We start from the raw sequence: 23,843 nt of genomic DNA on the forward strand, positions 1-23,843 counted from the left end.
CACCTCTGTAGTCTAATGGAGAGCAGCTCACATTTCCTTCTGTGTACTAGCTGGCCTGCTGTACATGAATTATACAGCATGGCAGTGAATATGAATGATCTGTATTGTTGGAGTATTTGTATTCTGAAGTTGTTCAGTCCCGCTGGTCTGTGAGTGACCCTGAGAATTGCACCTGCTCCCTTAAAAACACACACATGGAGCAAGGACATTGTCTGGCAGGCCATGATTTAGAATTTTTAAAAATCATCTTTATTCCCATCAGGGATGGGGAACAGTCTTGCTGTTTCAAGGCTGCTGTGCTGAAATGAAGGGCTGAGACAGACAGAGGTGCTAAACTGCAGCACTGCTGGAGCAGTGTGGGGTTAGCTAATGTGTCTTTGCTCCAGGGCAGGCGATAAGATGAAGGGCAGATAGGAGAAAGTGCTCTCACACATTAACTCAAGCTTAAACTAAATTGTTAGACTAAAGTTCAGTGAGGATTCTCTGTTGAAAATCCTTCTTAATACTGTTGAAAAGTCTTAATATTTAATGACTCTAAAACTACCAGGTATCATCACCACTGTCCTACACAGCAATCCTGTCTGCAGCAGGATGTGCTTGTTTGTCATATTCACTTCATGAGCAAAATATGTGGCCACCTGGCCAACACACCTTTATGAACTTGTTGGACATCACATTCCAAAAGTACAGGCTTTCTGTCTGTGAGAATTTGGTCAGAGAGAGTGTGGTCAGGCACTGATGTTGGCTGAGAATCAACGTTGCAGTTCATCTCAAAGGTGTTTACTGGGGTTGAGGTCAGGGCTGTGTGCAGGCCACTGGAGTTCTTCCACACCAGACTCATCAAATCATGTATTTATAGACCTTGCTTTGTGCACAGGGGCACATGCTGGAACTGGAAAACATCTTCCCCAAACTGTTGCCACACATTTGGAAGCATAAAATTCACTAGAGCTAAGGGGCTAAGCACAGATCTTGAAAACAGCACCAGTTGCTGATGTTGCTTACAGAGGACGTTTGAGTGATGCAACACAGGATAGCTGATGTTTATTCACATTCTGCTGACCTGCTCTATGAGTTTGCATGGTCTACTGCTTTGCAGCCAAACTGTTGTTGATGCTCCTATTTTACAACAATAGCACTTACAGTTGACTGGGGCAGATCTAGCAGGGCAGAAATTTCACAAACTGATTTGTGGAATCCTATGACAGTGCCACATTTAAAGTTACTGAACCCTTTAGACTGACCCTTTCTCCTGCCAGTGTTTATTTATGCAGACTGCATGGCTGTGTGCTTGATTCTATACACTTGATAGCAATAGGAGTCGCAGAAACACCTGAATTCAATAAATAGGAAAGGTGTGCACTTTAGAATGTATTTGTACTTTTGGCCACATACTGTATCATGCTAACCTAAACTTGACTTATCTGTTGTTTTCAGTGATGTTTTTTACAGTAGAACTGTATTTTGAAACATTTTGCTTATCTGCAAATGTTTAATCGAGAAAACATCCTGTTGCTCCATCTTGATGAGATAAGTAGCTATTGGAAGTGCTGGGAAAAGCATATACTTACATTTGCATAAGCATCTTGACCACAAGATACTGTGATACTATATGCATCACATATGTATCACATCTGTCTATATATAGACATTTGGAAAAGCAATGCCTCTGGTGAAATTACGTTTTGTTGATTTTCTAGATCTACTCTACAGAGAACACACTTAAATATGTATTTTTTTCTGCTAATTGTAGTGTGCAATTTCTATCTATCAATTTGCTAAATTTAACTCATATGAAAAATGAAACATAAAATATATGATGTGCCATAACTTTTGAATTGGCCACATTTTATTTATATTTTTCCCCAATATGTTAAATTTGGCAAATAAACAGTAACTGTGCATTCAAATGTGTAGAAAACGGTTTCTCTTATGAGAATGTGTTGATTTGTTGACTTAGAAAATGAACAAAAGGTGTGTGTGTGTGTGTGTGTGTGTGTGTGTGTGTGTGTGTGTGTGTGTATACAAAAACATTGGGCCAAAATATAATGTTTTTTACTCATGGTTTTGGGCTGGTTGGGATGGTCTAGAGTCTAGAGTCTGTATCTAAACCGTATAGAGAATATTTGAGCTTACATTAAACACAAACTAGCTTGGCAGTGTTTTTCAACTATTTTAAGCCATCAGTGGTGAGTGGAACAATATTGACTGTTCTGTAAAAGGTTGTCTGCACATTTACCAACAAGACTTCAACATTTAAAGAAATCATAGAGGAAAATTATCCCATACTGAGTTACTTTAGCTTTTTAGTAATGATCTGTTGTTAAGACAATCAAAAGCTTAATGTTTTACCATTTTATAAAGTATCACAAGGTGTTTTTTTAATTGCTGTGTGCATGGGAGTGTATAAGCTAGGCTCGGGTTGCACAGGATGTCTTTTGTTAATTGTTGTCGTGCTATTGGCTTTAGTTTATTTGTCTTCCTGACCAGTCACACTTTCAGATTCATTATTCCTGTAATCCAAGATAAGTAAGATATTGCCCTGTGCACACATGTTTTAATTCCATAAATTTTAATTTTTCAATTAAATTTATTTTAATTTTAATGTTTTAATTAATTAAAATTTTTTGCAACAGGAAAACAGTCAGGAAGCATGTACAACTAAATCAACAACTAAATACAACAACACATTTTCAGTAGTTAGTATGTCCACATGTCTTTGTTACGGTTTCCATTCTTTTTAGAAGATGTGCTTTCAGTTTTTCAAAGAAATCTGCAGGGATGTTTTTCCACACCTCCAAAGTTCAGTCTTAGATGCTGGTTGTATTTTCAGGTTCTCACAATCCAAATAATCCTAAACACTTTCAGTGATGTTGAAGTCCTCTTGGACAGAAACAGCGGACCTTGATTTTCTCCTATCTCTGAAAGGAGTTGTTTGGGTAGTCCGCCAGGTTTTGGAATCATCAGATGTGGCTGCATGTGTTTCAGTATGAGGATACTTAGCCTCTGCTCTTCTGGAGGTATGAGGGGCTTTAGTTGCTGGAGCTGCTGCTGTGGGAGTGAGTGTGGGGCCTCTACGAAGCAGGATAGAGTTACAGCAGAGCGTCTGCACTCTGAAACGGGGATAAAGAGTGGACTTGCACTGAGAATGGGAGCTGTGCATGCTGGAGTTTGATCTGATGGCAAAATTGATGTGCAGGGAGGGTAGGTGAAGGTAGGAAAAGCATTTGAAGTATGAGTGAGCAACATGATGCTATGTTATTTTTATTGTGATAAATTATGTCACAGTCCACTTTTCTGAGTCTGTCATGGGCATTGTCAGTACCCCGACAACACTGAACAACTGTTTGCCATACTCTAAACTATAAAAAGCTTTTAAAGAACAACATCCCGTGTATATGTCCAGTTGTTTAAATTGTAGGCCTACAAAAAGCAATACAATGTATATTTACCTTCTGAAGGGATTAGTTTAAGATGCTTCTACTCCACAGCTGCATAGATTTCAAATAGATAAAAGAAAGCTGTAAACAAAATCAATTAATGTTAGCTGTACAGAGTTGTGCAATGCATTTGATTTTTTTATTATTTAAATGAGAATGAAATTCTAATAAACATCCAGAATTTGAGGCAGATAACTTGACCTTATGGTGTTGCAAGTTTGTTGAGACAGTGGCCATTACTGTTTCACACATTTAAAGCACTGCAATGAGAGTGAAAATAGTAGTCAAGCCTGAAGTATTATAGGCTAGTTAGTTAAGAATAGAGTCATTCGAGTGCTACGTGTGTGTGTTTATGCTTTGCATTTGGCCGTATAACAGTGATTAAGTCACTCACTCTGGCTCACAGGAGAGCACCATTGCTCTTTAGACGTTGCTCCTAATGTTACCTTCTTCCTAATCCAGTTATATCAGCCTTCTGTGTGTGTGTGTGTGTGTGTGTGTGTGTGTGTGTGTGTGTGTGTGTGTGTGTGTGTGTGTGTGTTGATCTGTGTAGTTGATCTGTCCTGTCATTGTATTCATCATGGACACTATTGTGATAAAAAAATACGATGAACAGTAAATTACACAGAAGCCTTAATAAATAAATATAATGCAGAATTTGCAGTATTTAGTGCGTACAGTCATATTATGCATTTATTATTGCTTCCATTATTTTAGTGAATCTTGGTTTCGGTGTTTTTTTTTGTTTTTTTTTTTAAACAAAATCTGCAGGGATTTTTTTTCACACCTCCAAAGATAATTTCCTAGTTCTCGCAGTCCAGTTATTCCCAAACTCCTCCAGTATTTTTGGACTCTGGACACTAGGGTGGTCAGTCCGAACACTAACGGACTCAGGCTTGGGGAGATGTTTGACTGAGTTACCAACACAAGACCTTTCTGTCTCATTGTTGACAGTGATGAGGCCACACGGAATGTAAGCACTAGCAGGGAAGATTCCAGAACACATTGTATCCTGTAAACAGGTTACTGTGGGATGGAGCCACTTAAGACTCCTGCAAGTGTATGAGTGTGTGCGCTCGCACAACTTACTGAGATATTGAGCGACTGACTGGCGGCCAAAAGATCTGTCTGCTCTCTCTCTCAGTAATGTATGATTGATGCTGTGCGTATAGCAGATGATGCTTTAGAGTGGCCTGCCTTTAGGCCGTTTATCATTCTGTCTAGGAGCCCTCGGCCCGCTCTGTGTCTGAGCTACTCATCAGACGCAGGCCTGCTGATGAGAGCAGACAAGCTAATCACTTTGTGTGTGTGTGAAAGTGAGAGAGAACTTGTGTGTGTGTGTGTGTGTGTGTCTGAAGAGAGTCAAGTTTCTTTTATGATTTTTCCCAGAATAATTTTTTTTGTATTAGGTTCTGAAAGAAGTCTGTGGTGAGCTGGGAGAGTGTTTTTATCTGTTAACTAGAGTAGAGCATAGAGGAACGTATGTGCGATGTATGTTTGTGGGTGGTTGTGTCTCCGGGTCTGTACATGCATGTGTCCATGTGTGTTGTAGCTCAACAGTAACAGCAGCATTAGGCCCTGAGCTATCATAATATTTACTGAGTGCAGCTACTCTAACCGGCTGACTGAGCGCGCTCTGATCACCGGCTGCCTGGAGGCCAGTGTGTTCGGTGTAATCCTTTACCTTTTGTTCACCTGAAGACCTTCCGCTGTTCTGAACTGGAGACGCATTGAAATTTTAGCCCGTGAAAGCCAAAACAGCCTACAAGGCAAGGCATTTCAGTTTTCACTTTTTTTTTTTTTTTTTTAATAAAGTCGGTGTAAACCATGGCCAGGGGATGAACCAGTTTGCCGCAGCACCAGCCTGCGCCAACTCAGTGCTCTTGTTAGTTAATAACAAAGGCAAAAGCTCATTCATTTTAAGAGTATGGTGGATTCACATTGACACCTTTTTTCTGTAGTTTTCAGTGGATGAGACATGTTTTTGTGCACAGAGGGCTTGCAAATTTCAACTGGAAGCAGTCAAATAGCACCTGCCACAAGCATTTATCTGTGCTAAGCAATCAGGTCAGTTGCTGAGTACATTACTATTCTCTGTCTCTCTCTCTGGTTCATTTATGAATGTAAATTGGCCCGCAGAAGGCAATGGAGGCTTAAGCAGCTAAGTCACTGTAGGTTTTATGGATCAAATACAGGCCAGCATTGGGTCAGTCGTGGGCTGGAGGTTAGGGATCCAGCCTCGTGACCGGAAGGTCGCCGGTTCAATCCCCACAGCCGACAGCACATGACTGAGGTGTCCTTGAGCAAGACACCTAACCCTCAACTGCTCCCCGGGCGCTGCGGATTGGGCTGCCCACCGCTCCGGGCAAGTGTGCTCACTGCCCCCTAGTGTGTGTGTGCTCACTAGAGTGTATGTGGTGGTTCACTTCGCGGATGGGTTAAATGCGGAGGTGAAATTTCCCCGTTGTGCGACTAATAAGGGTCACTTAATCTTAATCTTAACATTAGTAAAAAGAAAAAAACATTTGTTTGGCTTGTTTTTACTAGCAGCACCATACTTGCTTAGTAATAGTAGACCACTTCCTAAAGAGCGAGTAACAACTTTCTACCTGTACATATCAAAACAATAGCTAGCTAGCATGGCTGATTGACATGCTACTTACAATGCTGCTGTCGCTTAGCAACAGAAAGACATGAATACAGACGCAGCATTGAACCTGCATTTTTCCATCTTCAGAGAATTTCTGTAGTTAATGCTTAGTGTCTTGCTCAGCATAGATTTACACATATTTAAATTGTCCTTTTGTGTCCTGCCTCCCGCCTGATGACCGCTGGGATAGGCTCCAGCACCGCCCCACGACCCTGAGGGAGAAGCGGCTTAGAAAATGGATGGATGGATGGATAATTTGTCCTTTTATAACATTTGTGTATAATTTAAGGGGTTTAAAATTAAGACATGAGGTTCATGTTTTTGTGTTCTTCGTTGGTCAGTTGCACTGTTTAAGTTGAATACTTTTGACAAGGATGTGCTACTCTGAAATCTTTTGCTTTTCAATAAACTTTCTATTCATCTGAGACAAACCAATCTGCGTTAGACGTAAGTAGAGCTCTGTAGAACTGAGACATTTTTAACACATTACACATCGAATATAGAGTTGAATCTAGACCTCTGAATCAAAAATCAAAACTAAAAATATTTGTAAGAATTCATTCTCTGAAATTTTGATTATATTAATATTTTAATTTGTTATATTCTGTAAACTGTCTTAATCTGGTCTTAGTCTTAGCTCTAATGGTCTCAGCTGCGACACTCCTATCCTGTACCATGTTACCATACTGCTGGCCCTGCTGCTACTTTTGCTGCCACATTGCTGCCCCGTTGACTTGACCAGTGTAGCCTCACAGGCCTGTTGTTGCAGCTGTGCTTGGTGATGCAGTGAACCAGCGAGAAAGAGATCAAACGAGCGGCTGCCTCTTCGAGCCTCACACTCGCACACCAGCAGCTCCAGCCTGGCTGTCTGGATCTCCAGAGATTTCTGACACCTGCTGATCTGAGTGTGAAGACGATGTCCAAAGGGCTGCACCCTCTCTCTCTCACAGAGCAGCTTACTGTATAATCTGAGAAAGCAGCTTTTGTTCCACTGCTTTCCACACCTGGTTTTGTCTTTAGGGGTTTCGGTTGGGGAAAATAGGATGTTTTTATTTCTTCCGCTCTCTCTATCTCTTATTTTCAGTGGTCTCCATTTTTTTCACAGAGCCCTCCATACGCACACCTCTTTTTCCTGTTAGAGACCCGTTTCCTAGCAACGGCCCTAGTGTCTGTACTGAAGAGATCCTCTGCAAAATGAAAAAGTGCAGCTCCTCTCGAGGGCAGATCTGATCAGTGTGGGTGAGGGAGAGGGAGCGAGACAGAGGGTGCTGAGCTGGGGATTGGGTGAGATGTGTTAGAATGATTGGGCTGCTGATGGCTCTGTCCTGGAGCACCGTTTACACTTATATGTCCAGTGGTGCTTTCTCTGATCTGCTAGACGAGAGAGAGAGAGAGAGAGACAGACGGACAGAACCCCTTTTTGCAGTGGAATTATTGAAGAGCTCGGTGTGTGTTCGTTCCATCTTTGGAAATTACATTTGAGTCAATTAAAGTGTGCCAAGTGAAATGGTTGGCTGACTTTTAAAAAATTTCTTTGAGTGCTCATTTTCTCATACCAGAAGTTTGACTAATAAATTCCTGCCCTGTTTACAATGTATTCGGTGATGAAAGATGTGGCTCAGTCCTGGCCAGCAGTCTGTGTGTGTGTGAGTGAGCGTGTTGGCACACTAAGGCACTTTTTTGTCCCAGTTACTCAAAGCATAAGTCATTTCTAGCACTGCTACATTTAGATCTGTACAAAGGAATTACTGCTCATTTGGTCTCTGTTTTCACATAGTGTTACTGAAAGATTGAATCTAGAGATGCACTCAGCCTGACGTTGGTACTGTATATTTCATGCACATATCTGCCGACTGGGCAATACGATTATTATATATAAATATATATATATATATATATATATATATATATATATATATATATATATATCATTATCCTGATAAATAATGTCACAAACTAATACAATATGCTTTTCTAAACATATCATGGATATCATCAATACTAGAACACTGACCAACTACATTTTTCATTATAAAGAGACAAAATTAGTCCTGCTTAACCGGATTTAGTGCCAAGTATTGTGATATTATTATTTCTGCCATATTGCCCAGCTTTTTTCAGCTACATCTGCCTGAATTTGCATTTGAGGGAAATATGTTGTTTGTTGCTGTAGATTACAAACGAATAATGCTTTAGCACTGTAGCCCACTGCTTCCTGAATGTTCTGCTCTTTAGGAGTACAAAAAAAAAGACATCCTCAAATGTCATTTTGAAACTAGAGGTTTGCATTCCAGCTAATACTGATATTGATAGTCTTTAAGAGTTAAGCAATAAATATCCAGCTAACCTCAGAGAAGGAAAAAACAATAAATAAATAAATAAAACGAGAAAGGTTTCCGGTTTCAGCTGAAATGAATGTAGAGCTGTGGCTGACCTCTTTAGGTGACAGCACTGGTCTTGCACAAAACTTGAGCATCACACAGAGGGGTATATTTCAGAACAGGTTTTATTATTCAGAAATAAGGGAAATTGGTAGATTTTCATGTCAGCTGAGTAACATAACGGATGCTGCCTCAGTTGAGATAATGAGCTAAAACTACAGCTAGCAGGTAAAACACTGGATGCTGATGGAAACTTGTCGTCTTGTCCAGGTGTTTTTAGGCTAACATATAAGTTTGTTAAAGTAATGTATTTGGCCTGTTTCTGTATCTAGCCCCCGTGTTTAGGCTCTGGGTTTTTGCGGTGCAAAGTATAGCACAACATACTTTCTCTGATAAAAACTATCACATTTAGCAGTACTGTTCAGTTGTAGAAGTGCTGTTTGACTGAATTTGTAGTCTTTCTATTTAAGAGTACCAAAATTGTGATTTCAGTGGGGCAGTACTGAGGCCTCGAGCACCCGTGCACATCCTTGTTTGAAATATCAGTCAATACCCTGTTTCAAATCAGTCATATCTAAACGTCTGTTCGATGCCAGTATATTTTATTTTAAACAAATCTCTGCTGATGCCAATACAATTCCGATCTCGTCATGCATCCGTAGATGAAACCCCAAATGCCACATTCTGAGCCTTTAAAGCATTAAAATAACTCTAAATAATGCAGGGGTTTGACAGCTGGACTAGTGATTTAGCTGCCAAAGTCTCCATTGCCTTCTGCGGCCCAATTTACATTCATAAATGAGAGTGAGTGAGTGAGTGAGTGAGTGAGTGAGTGAGTGAGTGAGTGAGTGAGTGAGTGAGACGGAGGAGAGAGGGAGGGAGGGAGAGAGAGAGAGAGAGAGAGAGAGGGAGGGAGGGAGAGAGAGGGAGGGAGGGAGAGAGGGAGAGAGAGAGAGAGGGAGAGATGGAGAGGGAGAGAGGGAGAGAGTGAGGGAGAGAGAGAATAGGCTGAAGAATACCAAAGGGAGTATTATGAGAAAGATGAGGAAACTTATGCAACTCTCACGTGTGGATGCCACCGATCATTGTGCAGGGATGCCTGTGTATGTGTGCACGCTGCTCTCCTTTTCATTCAGACCCGGAGGAAAGCGGCTTTGATCTCTAATTCACTAAAGGAATCTATTGAGTCCACAGTAAGAGAGAAAAATTAGCAAAGCTCATTTGTTCTCTGGGCAAGAAGCAGAGCGTAGAAGTCTAGTTCTAAGTTTGAACAAGTTGGTAATTGTGCTACTCAGCTATTCAGTAGCAGTTCTCCATTGTGCTGATGCTGCTAGTGGCTCTACTGTAGCAACTAAGTAGCTGCTCAGCCACCGAATAAGTCCATGCTCCTTGAGTAGCAACTATTGCCAAGGTGGACAAGCTTTACGGAATGGTGGCAGAAATCTGATTCAGTCTAATGAGAAATTAAGTGATCTTTGTTTAGCATTTTACGTAATAATGAGTTTTCACTTTAAAATGCTATGATCAGAGTTAAAACTATGCTGTAGCTTATCAAGACTAGGTCGGTTGGTGATGGCGATGATGAATTTGCCACCAAGATAATATTAGAGTGTTCACACAACAAAATTGTGTGCTACAGTTTCTCTTAAGGATTCCAGCGTTCCTTAGACTTCGCTACTGTCACTACGAAAGGATGCATTTATGGGCGAAGCACAGATTGGTCAAGTCCAGAATTCCCACAGGCTAAAGTTATTATATGCTTAGTGAGAAAAAGATGATTTATGCATGAATAAAAGACTTAAGACTGTTTCAGCCCTGCTGCTGTACCTCTCCTATTCTCTCTTTGCCTGTTCCATCTTTCTTCTTCTCAGGTTACCTTGGAGATCATTACATTGTGAACACTTTTCATGACAATGAAACATGCAGCTCCTTGATGTCATTTTGTTTATGCTGTCTGAGTGTTTTCAGACTCTGTTGGGTTAATTGTCCTATGGAGAGATGCATTATGATGAAAAATTAGCTAATTCTACACTCCCATTACAATAAGTAGTGAGTAATTGGGCACAGTTGCTTTGAATCTGGCGAGTGGCTCAGTGGTTTGTCTTAATTTTCTGGAGACTGGCTTGGTCTATAGTTTCTTGAGAGTGCTTGAGTTGCTGGAAAATCTGTTGGCTGTGGAATCCGAATGATTTACTATAGTTTTTGGAAAGAGTTGTTTCTGGACAGTGGCTTGGTCTGTCGCATGTAGCAAATAGATATTGCACGCTGCTGTTGTCTCAAGGCTGGCTTTCCATTTTTTTTTTCATGTGACAAGTTGTTCAAACCAATTTAAAAAAGATAATGAAAACGGCATATAACACATTAGATTATTCAAAAGATTTAAACAAAAATAAAGCTGTTATATTTCACATAACTTTACTGTTTTGGCTAATAAAACAACTTGCGATGTGTTATCAAACAAGCATTCGCATCTTGGTGTAATTTTTACATGAAAAGAAAAGTGTGAAGTCCAGGTATGTAGATCATGATCTGGCTAACAAGGCAGAACAAATGCTGACATAAACTGCTATTCAAAAGCTGGTTTATTTTTATTTTTTTATTATATTTTTATTGTCATACACAAGCATACATGTCATTGTGGGACATATTTCAATCTTTTTGCGTATATGTGCACAGACACACACGCCAAAGTTGTCATAAATTTCTGTAAGTCCATATACATAAAGCCTTTTTTTTTTGTTTCTTTCAAAAGCTGGTTTAACGTTAGCTTTCTAGGTAAACGAACCGTTTTATTTTCTTGGCGATGATGATTTGATTTAAATCAGTCATTTCAAAGTAACATAATTTGATATCGACAGTATACAATATGATCTTGTTTTGATTGGCTGTTTCATGAAACAAAGTTGAGGGTTGTATCTGTCGTGGCTTGTTTCAAGTGAGTTGCAGGAGGCGTTACGTTATGCAGTGCAAATTAAATTTAGTTTAGTTGAAATCGGTCAGTTCAAATGAACATCATTTGATGAGATCTCAAGGTATCATGTTAATTGCAGGTAGTTTACATTATGCAGTGCAAATGAAACTTAGTTTATTTTATGTATTTAGCAGCCAATGTGTAAACACACCTTGTAAACACGGGATTTTATCCTGATACTCACCCTTGCAGCATTCTCAAGACGAAGGCCTTGATTTGTTAATGAAGGTCCCAAGTCGTTTTTAATGTGGAACCATGTCTGCAATGGTTATGCTGTTGTAACACTAACAGGCTGTGTGATTGTAATAAAAGAATTGGAACAAGTGAAAAGCAATTTTGTACACCCTGAATCAGGCAGGCGGGCTTCGATAAGCTCTTATGAGACGATGCAGAGTGTGAGACGTTTTAACACTGATGAGCACTTAATCTGTGAACCAGACAAAGATTACTGCTGTTCATAATTGTGGTAAGAGGTGAGGTTATGAGGCAGGCGCTGGTGACTCAGGGTCAGGCTGAATTTCAGGGAAATTAGGAAAGATAAAAGAGATTTTGGGAGGGTGTGTTTGTTTGAGGTTGCCATAGCAACTAGGTTTGTGGTTTCGTTCTCAGTTTATATTAGCTTCTCACCAGCTCCATCAGCACACACACATATATACACACACACACACACACACACACACACACACACACACACACACACACACACACACACACACACTGCTTTCGATCTCCCATAGCTCTGTGCTAAGGAGTGTGCTTCAGAGACTGGTGAGGACTGCTGGTCTGTTCTGTAATTTCCACAATATCTACAGTTCTCTGGTTTTCCTTATTAAAACGTTCCATGGACTGTGTATGTGTGTGCGCCTGCAATGTACCACAGGGAGTGCAGCAAGCAGATGGCGTATCCTCAGTAATGTAGGAACGATGAGTTTATCCAAATGTTATTAGGAGAGACAATAGCGTGACCACTCTCTTGAAGGAGAGAGAGAGGGAGAGCTCTCCCCTCAGGCTGGTTAGTGCTCTGAATCACAGCCAAACACAAATGGCTGTTGCTTTTACAGGCTACTTTAACAGGTTTTAAGGAGAGCTGCCTCAAACATTTCATTACCAGTGTGACAAGTGTAGAATGTTACTATGAACACATTTGAACATTCTGTTAGCTTTGCTTAAAATCCTTTGAATGTTTACTGATGTTTGTTGCTCTCAAATAAAGACAGATACAAAGGTTTGTGCTGGCCACGCGGGCCACTAAGCCTGTGAATCTTGTGGCCAGATTTATAAAAACAAGTTTACTGTGTGTGCATTGTTTTCATGCTCAGCAGGCATGCGTCAGAATCCAAAAGAATCAAAAACAGCCAGGTGTTGCTTTTGTCCACCGTTTTTCTCAGTATACAGGGCAACCAGGGAGCGATCAGTCAGCCCCATTACTCTGTTCGGTTGTTAATTTCTGTGACTGTGTCTTTGTATATTGTCTTTTCTTTGCAAATTAGTCCTGTCAAATAATAAACCTGTGTTGTCTGCCTGTTGTGGAAACTGAACGCCACATCCATCTCAGAATCATGCCAAAAAACAGTTGGGCTGGCCTGAACAGCATTTTACAAGTTGGTGTTTTAAACTAGTACTTGAATACTCATTTTCAAAATATTAAATTTTTTTTAAATTTTCTTTTCAGAGGCCTTGAGACAGATGAGCTGTTACTGTATTTCAGATAAAGAGTCTGATAAGTCAGATTGTTTTTGCTTGCTTATATACTAGGCAAAGATACATAAGTAAATTCAAGACTTAAATCTTTTAAAATCTTTGGTTTTATAGTCAGTTTGCCTGGTTTACTGAATGGATAGTCATTCGTTTATGTATTTAAGTGAATTATACTTATTTTATGTTGATTTATAACCAGTTATACCTTACAGGGATCAGCTAAACCATGCTAAATTTCCTTTGGGATCAGTAAAGTATCCATCCATCCATCCAGTTTTGTCTCTATCTCTCAGCCCTGTGGCGTCTATATGAATGACTCAGGACACGCTTGGCTTCCTCGCCTGACTGTCGCTAACAGTCAAAAATATAGCTAAACATGTTAACATATATTTGGCTATTTCTCTTTGTTTATATGTTGTTTTCCATGTTAATACCTAACATCTTGCTTCAGTCTCTCACAGAACAGGGTGACATTGTAAAATTGGCATGTGGCTGTAATCAGACTACCTGGGCATGACCTTTTCATGTTTTTAAAGGCTACACTCTTAAAAATGATGGTTTCTCAGGAGTTCTTTAATAAAGATAATGGTTCTATGTAGACGCGAATACAAGCGGCCGAAATGAGTTTCCTCCGCAGGGTGTCTGGACTCTCCCTTAGAGATAGGGTGAGAAATTCGGTCATCCGGGAGGGACTCGGAGTAGAGCCGCTGCTTCTTTATGTCGAGAGGAGCCAGTTGAGGTGGTTCGGGCATCTGGTTAGGATGCCTCCTGGACGCCTCCCTCGTGAGGTGTCACAGGCAAGTCCACCAGGGAGGAGACCCCGGGGAAGACCCAGGACATGCTGGCGTGACTATATTGCCCAGCTGGCCTGGGAGCGCCTCGGAATCCCCCCCCCCCCGGAGAGCTAGTGGAAGTAGCTGGGGAAAGGGAGGTCTGGGCCTCATTGGATGCTGCCCCCGTGACCCGAACCCCGGAGAAGAGGAAGATGATGGATGGATGGATGGATGGATGGATGGATGGATGGATGGATGGATGGATTCTATGTAGAACCATGAAAATTCAAAGAACTCTTGCATGATTAAAGAGGTCTTCAGATATATGTGCTGTAGATGGTTCTATACGAAAAAGAAAATGTTCTGTATAGCACCAAAAAGGGTTCTTCTATTGTTACAACATCAAACTTGTAACACTAGAAGAATCCTTTTTGGTGCATTGTAAAACCTTTTTTTATATATAGAACCATCTATATGATACTATGTTCTGTATCAGTCTGAAGAACCCTTTCACAATGCAAAGAATCATTTAATCATGTAAAGAGTGAGTTCATTGAGTATTCATGTTTTTTTTGTTTTTTTTTCCCTTTTTCAGTTGTATTAATAAATATTGTTTAAAACAGTGAAAATAAGCCTGTAACTCTTAAAAATTCAGGAATCGACAAGAGTCTTCTAGAAAAACATTCCAAAGTACAAAAATGGACATCATGGTAACTTTACATTTGGCAAATTTCAACAAAATATGATTTGCTATGGTTATTAGCGTGTCTAATGAAACAGGTAGGCAGTGTCGGCCCCCTGGTTACTGTTATGTTTGCTGTCACGTGTGTCTGTAGTAAAGAGTGCATTTGATAGTGATAGTGTGTGTGTGTGTGCGTGTGTGTGTGTGTGTGTGTAGAAGCTGTGGGCAGGCTGGTCCAGGTCTACTTTAACATGTAAATCCCTGAGCACTGCCTTGCTGATAAATGCTGGCATAAAAAGAGACAGAGTAATGAATCAATAGCAACATCCTAGCATCATTAAGCAGAGTGAGCAATGTTTGTTCTTCCTCTGCATGGTTCTGTGTAAAAGCATTAAGCAGACTATATTAACTTACTAATGGATGTGTTTGGTACAGTATACATTACCGCATAATGCTTTTCCTCTCTTCCTCCAGAACATCCTGCTGTGCTGAAAGGGAACACGCCTTACACGCCTGGAGGAGGTACAGTTACTTGGTTTCAGTTTACAAAGAGTCTCAAAAATATCCTTGTCAAGCATAAAGGAGTTGGTCATAGAGCATGAAACGTCGTAAATTTATAATCTACCGAATGGCTTCAAAGTTCACAACCCGTTTCTGACTTTTAACTTGTGCTTTAGACTAAATGCATTTGGCTTTGAATGGCCCTATACCTTAATTATGTTTATTGCATTAAACCAAATGATTGAACCATCCATTTTTTCATCACCAAAACTAGTCACTAATGAAACTTTATCAAATGTTTCCGTACTGACTGTTTTGGTAATTTGAGCTAATTTTAGCTAATTTGAAACGTAGCTCAAAAGTGCTAGCAAGCACATGACACCGCTTTGGACAATTGTACACACAAAATCATAAAATGTGTAGTAAAACCCAAAAATATTTGACTTAAAAAAAAAAGTATTTTAAAAATTGGGAAAATGCATATACTGTAATGCCAAAAGTATTCACTCACCCATCCAAAACATTGAATTCAGGTGTTCCAATCACTTCATGGCCATAGGATTGTAAAACCAAGCACCAAGGCATGCAGACTGCTACTACAAACATTTGTGAATGAATGAGTCGCTCTCAGGAGCTCAGTGAATTCCAGCTTGGTACCGTGATAGGACGACACCAGTGCAACAAGTCCAGTCATGAAATTTCTTCTCTACTAAATACTCCACAGTCAACTGTCAGCGGTATTATAACAAAGTAGTAACTCAGCCACAAAGTGGTAGGTCACATTAAATGACAATGCGGGGTCAGCGGATGCTGCAGCACATAGTGCGCAGAGGTCACCAACTTTCTGCAGTCAATCACCTACAGACCTCCAAGCTTGTGAATCACGCTTCTCTGTCTGCCAATCCAGTGGACGAGTCTGGGTTTGCCGGTGGCCAGGAGAACGGTACTTGTCTGACTGCACTGTACCAAGTGTAAAGTTTGGTGGAGGGGGGATTATGGTGTGGGGTTGTTTTTCAGGAGTTGGGCTCGGCCCCTCAGTTCCAGTGAAGATTTTCATGCTTCCAACTTTGTGGGAACAGTTTGGGGACGGCCCCTTCCTGTTCCAACATGACAGCGCACCAGTTCACAAAGCAAGGTCCATAAAGACATGGATGAGTGAGTTTGGTGTGGAAGAACTTGACAGGCCTGCACGGAGTCCTGACCTCAACCCGATAGAACACCTTTGGGATGAATTAGAGTGGAGACTGTGAGCCAGGCCTTCTCATCCAACATAAGAGTCTGACTTCACAAATGTGCTTCTGGAAGAATGGTCAGAAATTCCCATAAACACACTCCTAAACTGTTATAGCTGCAAAGGGTGGGCTGACATCATATTAAACCCTATGGATTAAGAATGGGATGTCACTCAAGTTCATATGCGTGTGAAGGTAGACAAGCAAAAACATTTGGAAATATAGTGTGTGTGTATACGTGTGTGTATATATATATATATATATATAACTGGTTAACTTACATTTGGTAGAATAGTCCGTGTACAATTTACTCACAGAGCAATACACATGATACATGTGTCTCTGTTCAGTATTTAAACAATTGAACACAAGTGAGAGTGTGTATCACACCAAACACACAACTTCATTTGGTCTGTAGCTTTTATTAATCAATTCTGAAGGTCAGTCAGTCTATAGAGCATTTCACAGCTGATCTTGATTGCTGTATTATGTTCTGCTCATTTTTAGCTAGTTCCAGTTTGTTCAGTTGTTTAGTCGCAGCTGCTAATCTAAAAGCTTGCTTGGGAATGACGACACATTGCTTGATGTAGGCCTGCTGTCTCACTCTTCTTCAGAATGTAAACAAGTGGGCTGCAGGTCATGTATTATCTAACAGAAGGTATCTAATTTAGGGTTAGGTAATATGACAATATATATCATTATAATACAGTGCAGTATGATTTTCTGAACATATTGTGCATATTGTCAGTACTTGTAAAACACTGACCAACTGCATGTTTTACTATAAAGAGGGCAAAATTAGACCTGCTTAACTGGATTTAGTACAACACTTTATGGGAAATATTGCATAAAAATCTTTCTATTAACAGTTTTTAATAGTAATTTTTAAAATGTAGTGCCACTGGGTCTTTTCTCTCTGTTCCAACTGATACATATGGTGACATGTATTGTAAAAATGTGATGTTTTTATGTATAGCCATGTTACATTTTGGCTATATTGACCAGCTGTAATGTGCTGAAGTAGAAAAAAGTCATGTTTAGCTACAACGTAAAGTGAGGTGTTGCTGAGCAACCGGTGCTCAGCAGAATGATAGTTATTGTTGGGGGGGAAGTGCGTTAACACAAGATGCTGCAGGTGAAGTGCTTCTCAAACAGATAGGATTGTGCCATTGAAACTAACTTTATCATAGTGTATTGCAGTAAAGCAGCTGGATTATAATGGTTAACACTCTTGTCTCACTGTAGGTGTCTCCACCAGTGCAGCAAATGTGAAGAAGCTATATAAAATGCACTTCTCTGTATTTTTTTCTCGCAATACACCAAATACAGCTGATGAACTGCTTAACACGGCCTTCCTTTGAACTGGGTGTGTTAGAGTAGAGAGAAGCATACAGGGTGGTGGTTCTCCAGGACTCGGATTGAGAGTGAGTTGGATATAGCAGTGGATATGAATAATACATTAGGAAATATCAGTGAAAGGGTTCCAAGTATCATGATCAAAAATAGAATAGTGATTTCATGATTAATTGTAATATAATATACATATTTGTAAAAACAATAAAAAGTAATAAAAATACAATAAAAAATATAATAAGTGATTTTATGTATGTTCATATCTTTGTTTAACCATTTCCAAACCTCTCATTGTGGCAGCTCAGCACCAAGTGTACTTATCATTCAGTACCTTGTTTGGCCAATTGATACTTCATTAAATTAAATCAGGAATGCTGGTGATGGAGTGATGAGTCCATGTCATTTGATTGCATTCTTTTGACCAGCTCACATCATCTGAAAATAAATTCTTGTGGCTTTTCACTGCATAACTGTTTGTTTGCATTTAATCTAATGTTGATTGGCTTTAAACAGATCAATCATGTGCCTAAGACTTTTTGCCCAGTACTGTATATGCCAGAAACATGTCTGTTCTGTGTGTTATGCAGCAAATGGGCTATGTGGGTGTGGAGGTGGATCATCTCCATGGTCCTCTGATCCTCAGTGGACCTGATATTTAATTACATCAGCATTTGCAGTAAGCTTCATTGTTGAGAGAGAGAGAGAGAGAGAGAGAGAGAGAGAGAAAGGTGAATGATATTAAATCAGCTGTTCTTTAGTGGTGGATGAATATATGAGCTTTCAGTATTCAGTAATCTCATCTAAATGACCCATTGTGATGAGGATCAGGATCAAGGATCAAGAATCAGCTCCTGCATCAAGACTCTAAGTATGCAGGGTTGTATGTATGTGTGGAGAGAGAGAGAGAGAGAGAGAGAGAGAGAGAGAGAGAGAGACTGTCATGGCTCAGTCTTATGAATCTCATCCAATCAGCTTCAGCTGTGAGCATTTCTCATCATTACAGCCCTTATTATCTCTTGCATACCATGCTATCTCTCTCTCTCTCTCTCTCTCTCTCTCTCTCTCTCTGCAGGACTTTGTGGGGAGAAATGCTAATGAATATCAGTGGAATGCAGGTGCTGTCAAAGGCTCTGCTACTGCACAAAGACCAGCATACATGACAGATCAACACACTCACACACATGCTTTCTCACACCACACACAGATGTAGGCTTTGAACTCAGCAGAGTGGAGGGTGTCTCATTATACACAGCTTTAGAGTGCCTTCTATCTTAAGTGTGCTCCTCCTGCTACAGCGCACACACGTGTGCACACACACACTGTAATTATCGTCTCTCCAGAGAGGCCACAATATTCACAGTGTGGTTGAATATTGGAGAGAAGCAGAGCAGCTTCCTGTCTAATGGGCTGAACACTTCTGTGGTGTGAGTGTGTGTGTGTGAGTGTGTGTGAGTGTGTGTGAGTGTGTGTGAGTGTGTGTGAGTGTGTGTGAGTGTCTTGTCATCTGTTCTACTCTCAGAATAGATGACAAGATGCTGGAGAAAGTGCAGAGAGACAGGATGCAGGCTCTGCTGACAGACAAGTTTTGGCACCTTTGAATTTTTGATATCCCGGAGTTTACTACTATCTTCATTGGCACATGAATCAAGCCTTATGGAAATTAATCAGTGGTGTTTAAAAGCTTTAAAAATGTGCGTTTTAATAATCAGAACTACTGATGGGTGGGATCGGTATCAGAAATAATAGAAACAACACATTCCCTTAATAAACTATTTTTATTAAGGGAATGTGTTGTAATTTAGACAAATGATTGCCGTCTGCAGGTTTAATGGTGTTACAGAAGTAGGTGAATGTAGTGTAAGGAGTCTTGCCCAAGGACTCTTATTGGTATTGTATGGTGTGCTTGCCCGTACAGGCAATCTAACCCCAGCCTGCTACTTAGAGAGCAGCAGTGTTATCCAGTGCTTATACCAACCACTGCCAAGTAGCACATGTGAGTGTTACAGAGCCTTTTATCTAAATATAATGAATATATAATTTATCAGCTGTGCAAAGTTCCAATATTATTTGATAATTTATGATAACTTTATTCTGCCCAAATGGCAAGTGACACCTTTAACTTGTAGTTCTCTGCATCGGGATTGTCATAGTTTTGAAAATTTCATTTCGTTTCATTTTTATAATTTATTTATTTTATTTTTTTTCATTGTGGCTTTTGATTTAAGTTTAGTTTCAATTAATTTTAAAGATACATTAATAGTTTCAGTTTAGTTTCTACTTTCTGATAGTAATAGTTTTAGTTTAGTTTTTATTTAGTTTCAGTTTTGGTGTTTGGAATTGTGATGCACATTGTGATAGTCATTTTTTTTTTATTATTAGAATAGAATAAAATTAACACAATGATAGACTGAGCTCAGCTCAACTTCAGCTTTCTTTGAAGAAAGTCAAACACAGAAGAGATCCACTTCTGAACATCCATTCACACTGAAAATAACTGAAATCGCAAAAATCTGTAATTCCATTTCATTTCATACAGTTGTTGAGAACTGTTGAGTCAAGAACTGACTTTTTATTTTTTATTACTGTTTTAGGTAACTAGGTAGGTAGTTTTAGGTATAATGACCCTGATCTGCATTAGTTTTGTTGGTAAACAAACTGGCGTGTTGGCATTCCTTTTTCTGGATAGACACATCTGTTTTTTTTCTTTGCTGGAGAGTAAATGACATACTACAGTTTTGTTGTTTCATTTGCATGTGCACCAGACTAAAAATCTACATTAGAATCTTTTAAAGTGACATTATGTATGCACTAATTTGTTAGTGATGTTTTATGTTCTATTGTACGCATTTTTAACTAATCATAGATTAGAATAGCTGTATAAAGGGAGTAGTTAGCAGTAAAGAAAGAAATGCGGCATGTGTAATAGAATGAAAAGCGTATTTTAAATTTTAAGGGGAATTTTTTAAAACTCTCTTAAATCTCTTATTTTGTTCCCAAGCCCTCATTAATATATGATGCTGGGCGTGGTAGATGGTTTCTGGCTGTCTCAGTTCATAGCACTTTGATGCTCCAGCCTCGGAGGATGTGGTCATATGGCAGGATGCTCAGCCTGGGGCAAGGATCTTCCTCCATTCTCGTACGAATCGTGCAGGAATCCCACAGATTGAGTTGCGAATCTGGTATGAATGAGCTCATTGGAATTCCCCCAGTGCTCTAACACTGAACAGTTTCTAAGTGAAATATTAGTACTTCTGAATTTTAAATCACACACAGGTTTAAGGTTTAATGTCTTGCACCAACTCATGTAGATGATCTTTGTTAAGGGGAATCCTTTTACCTTTTTTTTAAATTTCTACATTTAAAAAGTCATTTGAAGAGTTTCTACCTCTCAGAGAATTTTCTTTTAGGGACAGACAGGGATTAAGCCCAGTCCTGTATTACAGTGTCTTTTTTTTGTTTGTTTGTTTGTTTTTTTTATGGAGACTTTGCATTGAAAGCAGAATATAGCTCATGACTTGCTTTAATGCCTGCCCAGGAAACCGGCCCTCAGAATACTGTGTAGTCCAGGAAAAGGCTTAATCCCTGTTTGGGAAGTTGACCCTTAAGGCTGAAAATCATAATGCGTGGTATCAAGGAGGGTCTCTGAACTAGCTGAGTGTTTTGGTCTGATGATCGGTGGGGATAATGTCAGAGGTGGTGAAAATAATGGTTAAGTGGTTAAAATGATTTCTCTCTTCTTGCTAGTGATGTAATCCAAACTCGGAGGATAATTTAGAGGTGGGCAAATGTCGCTATCCTTCAATTAAAGATTACAGCAATACATGAATTTTGTCCTTATGACATGATAAATCATACTTTATATGGTCAAGGACATTAACTAAAAAGATTTTGGTTTGTTTTGCAGTTGAAAGATCAACGGCTAAGCTTTCTAGTTTCCTGGTCATGTAATGTGCGAATGTGCACTACTGACCTTTCTGTCCAGTGCTGCAGAGATGTACTCCTGCTTATGACCCACTGTATTATCAAAAGCATTGATCATTCTTCGGTGTCTGGTGTTTCCGTTGCCGAGTTTAGGAAGAGAAACAACACATCAAATTACAACAGATGAAGGTGTGTTGAAATCCCCCAAAATTCTTTGTGGTGGAGTGCAGAGGTGTTGAGCGCAGGAATGTGGGTCACGTTGTATTGCAGGTAAGATAATTGTGTTGTCTGATCCTGTATCTGTGTGGGTGTGTGTGCCACATGTGCAGGCATACCTTCTCCTGTATACATATGAATAAGTGAGCCAGCTGTAAATGTCTTTGATGAAGGTATAAATGGAAATCAGGCTGCTTATTTGGGGGTTTGGGTCTGTATGCACATTTGTACACAGGTGCAGATAAGAGAGTTGAGTAAACAAGTAGCAAAACAGATTCAGATCTGTATATGCTGTAAATAGGTGCGTCTTTGCATCCATCATTGAAAGATAAAGCCTAAAATGTTCATTTTTTTCTTATTGAAGAAATGGTCGCAGATACGTATTGCTCTGTTCTGTGACATGACAATATATTATTGTTATTGTGATAATTTATGTGAAAGTATGTTTTTTTTTTTTTGAGTAAACTATGGGAACCATCAGTACTTCTGAAACACTGAGCAACTGCATGTAGATTTAGAGCAATTATAGAAGGCCTGTAAACAACAACCAGGCTAAAATGGCTGTAGAGCTGACCAAAATATCCTTAAGCATTTGATTGTGGTATTTGCTTTCCTTTTCTGTTTATTTATTCAGTTTGTTTCTGTTTAGTATTCAGAACCTCTGTAATTTTTAAGCCACAAAAATTGTAGCCTAAATTGCAATATATTTCATCAGCAAATGTGTTTAGATAGAACAATAATTGTTATTATGTGGAAAAATACTAACAGTTTATAATTTATAGCTGGTTTTGTTGAATGTATCATAAATTCATGCCAGGCATTCACATCACCTCACCTCCAAGTGCAACAAACTCCACCTCTTCAACATAGCCTTTGAAGCTAAAAGAGCAAAGATGCCTAAGAAATCATATGTGGTGGCATAATAGGATAAAAAGGAAAATTGCCAGTAACTTTGTTATAGAGTAGTGAGTATCTACATTGCCCATCACATAGGAGCCCTTGGGCAAAACAGCAAGCGTTGTTGTCATCTATGTCTTTGACCCAGGCCAATAATAGCTGTGAACATAAAATAAAAGTAAAATGTTCAGTGTAAAATCCACACTGCCTCTGTCTTGGCTCCATTACGGAATTGCTTCAGGCTGCTTCACCTCTCTTTTTCTCTCTCAGCTTTAATTTTTTCTTTTTTTTAACAGGTTTAAAATTTGAGAGCTAACAGCAGATCTGTTTATTTCAAAGAAACCTTAGCCAAAAAGTTTTTACAGCTGTTTCAGAGAAGATGTTCCTCCACATGTCGTTAGTACAGCTCAGGAGCTGCTCTTCATATACCAAACCAACAAGATCATTACATTTTACTAAATTACTCTTTTAGATTCAGTATAGAGCGATATAGCAAGAGGAAGTGTGGGATTTCACAGGATTGCTAAGGGGTTTACACGTCGCTTGAACGCAAATGAGAAAAAATACTATTGATGCATTAAAATACGCAACAGGTCTTCAGGACTCTTGTTTTAAAGGGCGTAAGACGTAGGACTTAAACACTTGTTGAAACGGAAGCATATTTGTTCTGTTGGGCACATGATGTAAAATGCTTCTCATGTTATTTTTAGGGGTCATTTTGACAATGAGTGTTCAGGTACGGTGTTCAGGCAAGATGCTGTTTAGGTCAACCCAAAGTGACTTTTTTTCCTTCTTAAATTGTTTATTTTTCTAACCTCTGAAGTAAAGAAATACAACCCCAATTCCAATAAAGTTGGGATGTTGTGTAAAACATAAAAACGGAATATGATGATTTGCAAATACTTTTCAACCTATATTCAATTGAATACACTACAAAGACAAGATATTTAATGTTCAAACAGATAAACTTTATTGTTTTTTCCAAATATTCACTCATTTTGAATTTGATGCCTGCAACATGTTCCAAAGAAGTTGGGACAGGGGCAACAAAAGACTGGGAAAGTTGAGGAATGCTCAAAAAACACCTGTTTGGAACATTCCACAGGTGAACAGGTTAATTGGAAACAG

At 39.4% G+C, this 23,843-nt stretch overlaps 1 protein-coding gene across 3 annotated transcripts in view; it reads left to right on the top strand.

Annotated features, from left to right (window-relative positions):
• Positions 1–23,843, top strand: part of peak1 (pseudopodium-enriched atypical kinase 1) — a 121,448-nt gene that overhangs the window by 26,709 nt on the left and 70,896 nt on the right. For all 3 annotated transcript variants that reach the window (XM_037542770.1, XM_017714980.2, XM_017714981.2), the window contains one exon: positions 15,070–15,117. The gene's annotated coding sequence lies outside the window, so the exon portion shown is untranslated. The remainder of the gene's footprint in view (positions 1–15,069; positions 15,118–23,843) is intronic.

The sequence above is a fragment of the Pygocentrus nattereri genome, chromosome 11, assembly GCF_015220715.1.
Source record: "Pygocentrus nattereri isolate fPygNat1 chromosome 11, fPygNat1.pri, whole genome shotgun sequence".
NCBI classification, from domain to species: Eukaryota; Metazoa; Chordata; class Actinopteri; order Characiformes; family Serrasalmidae; genus Pygocentrus; species Pygocentrus nattereri.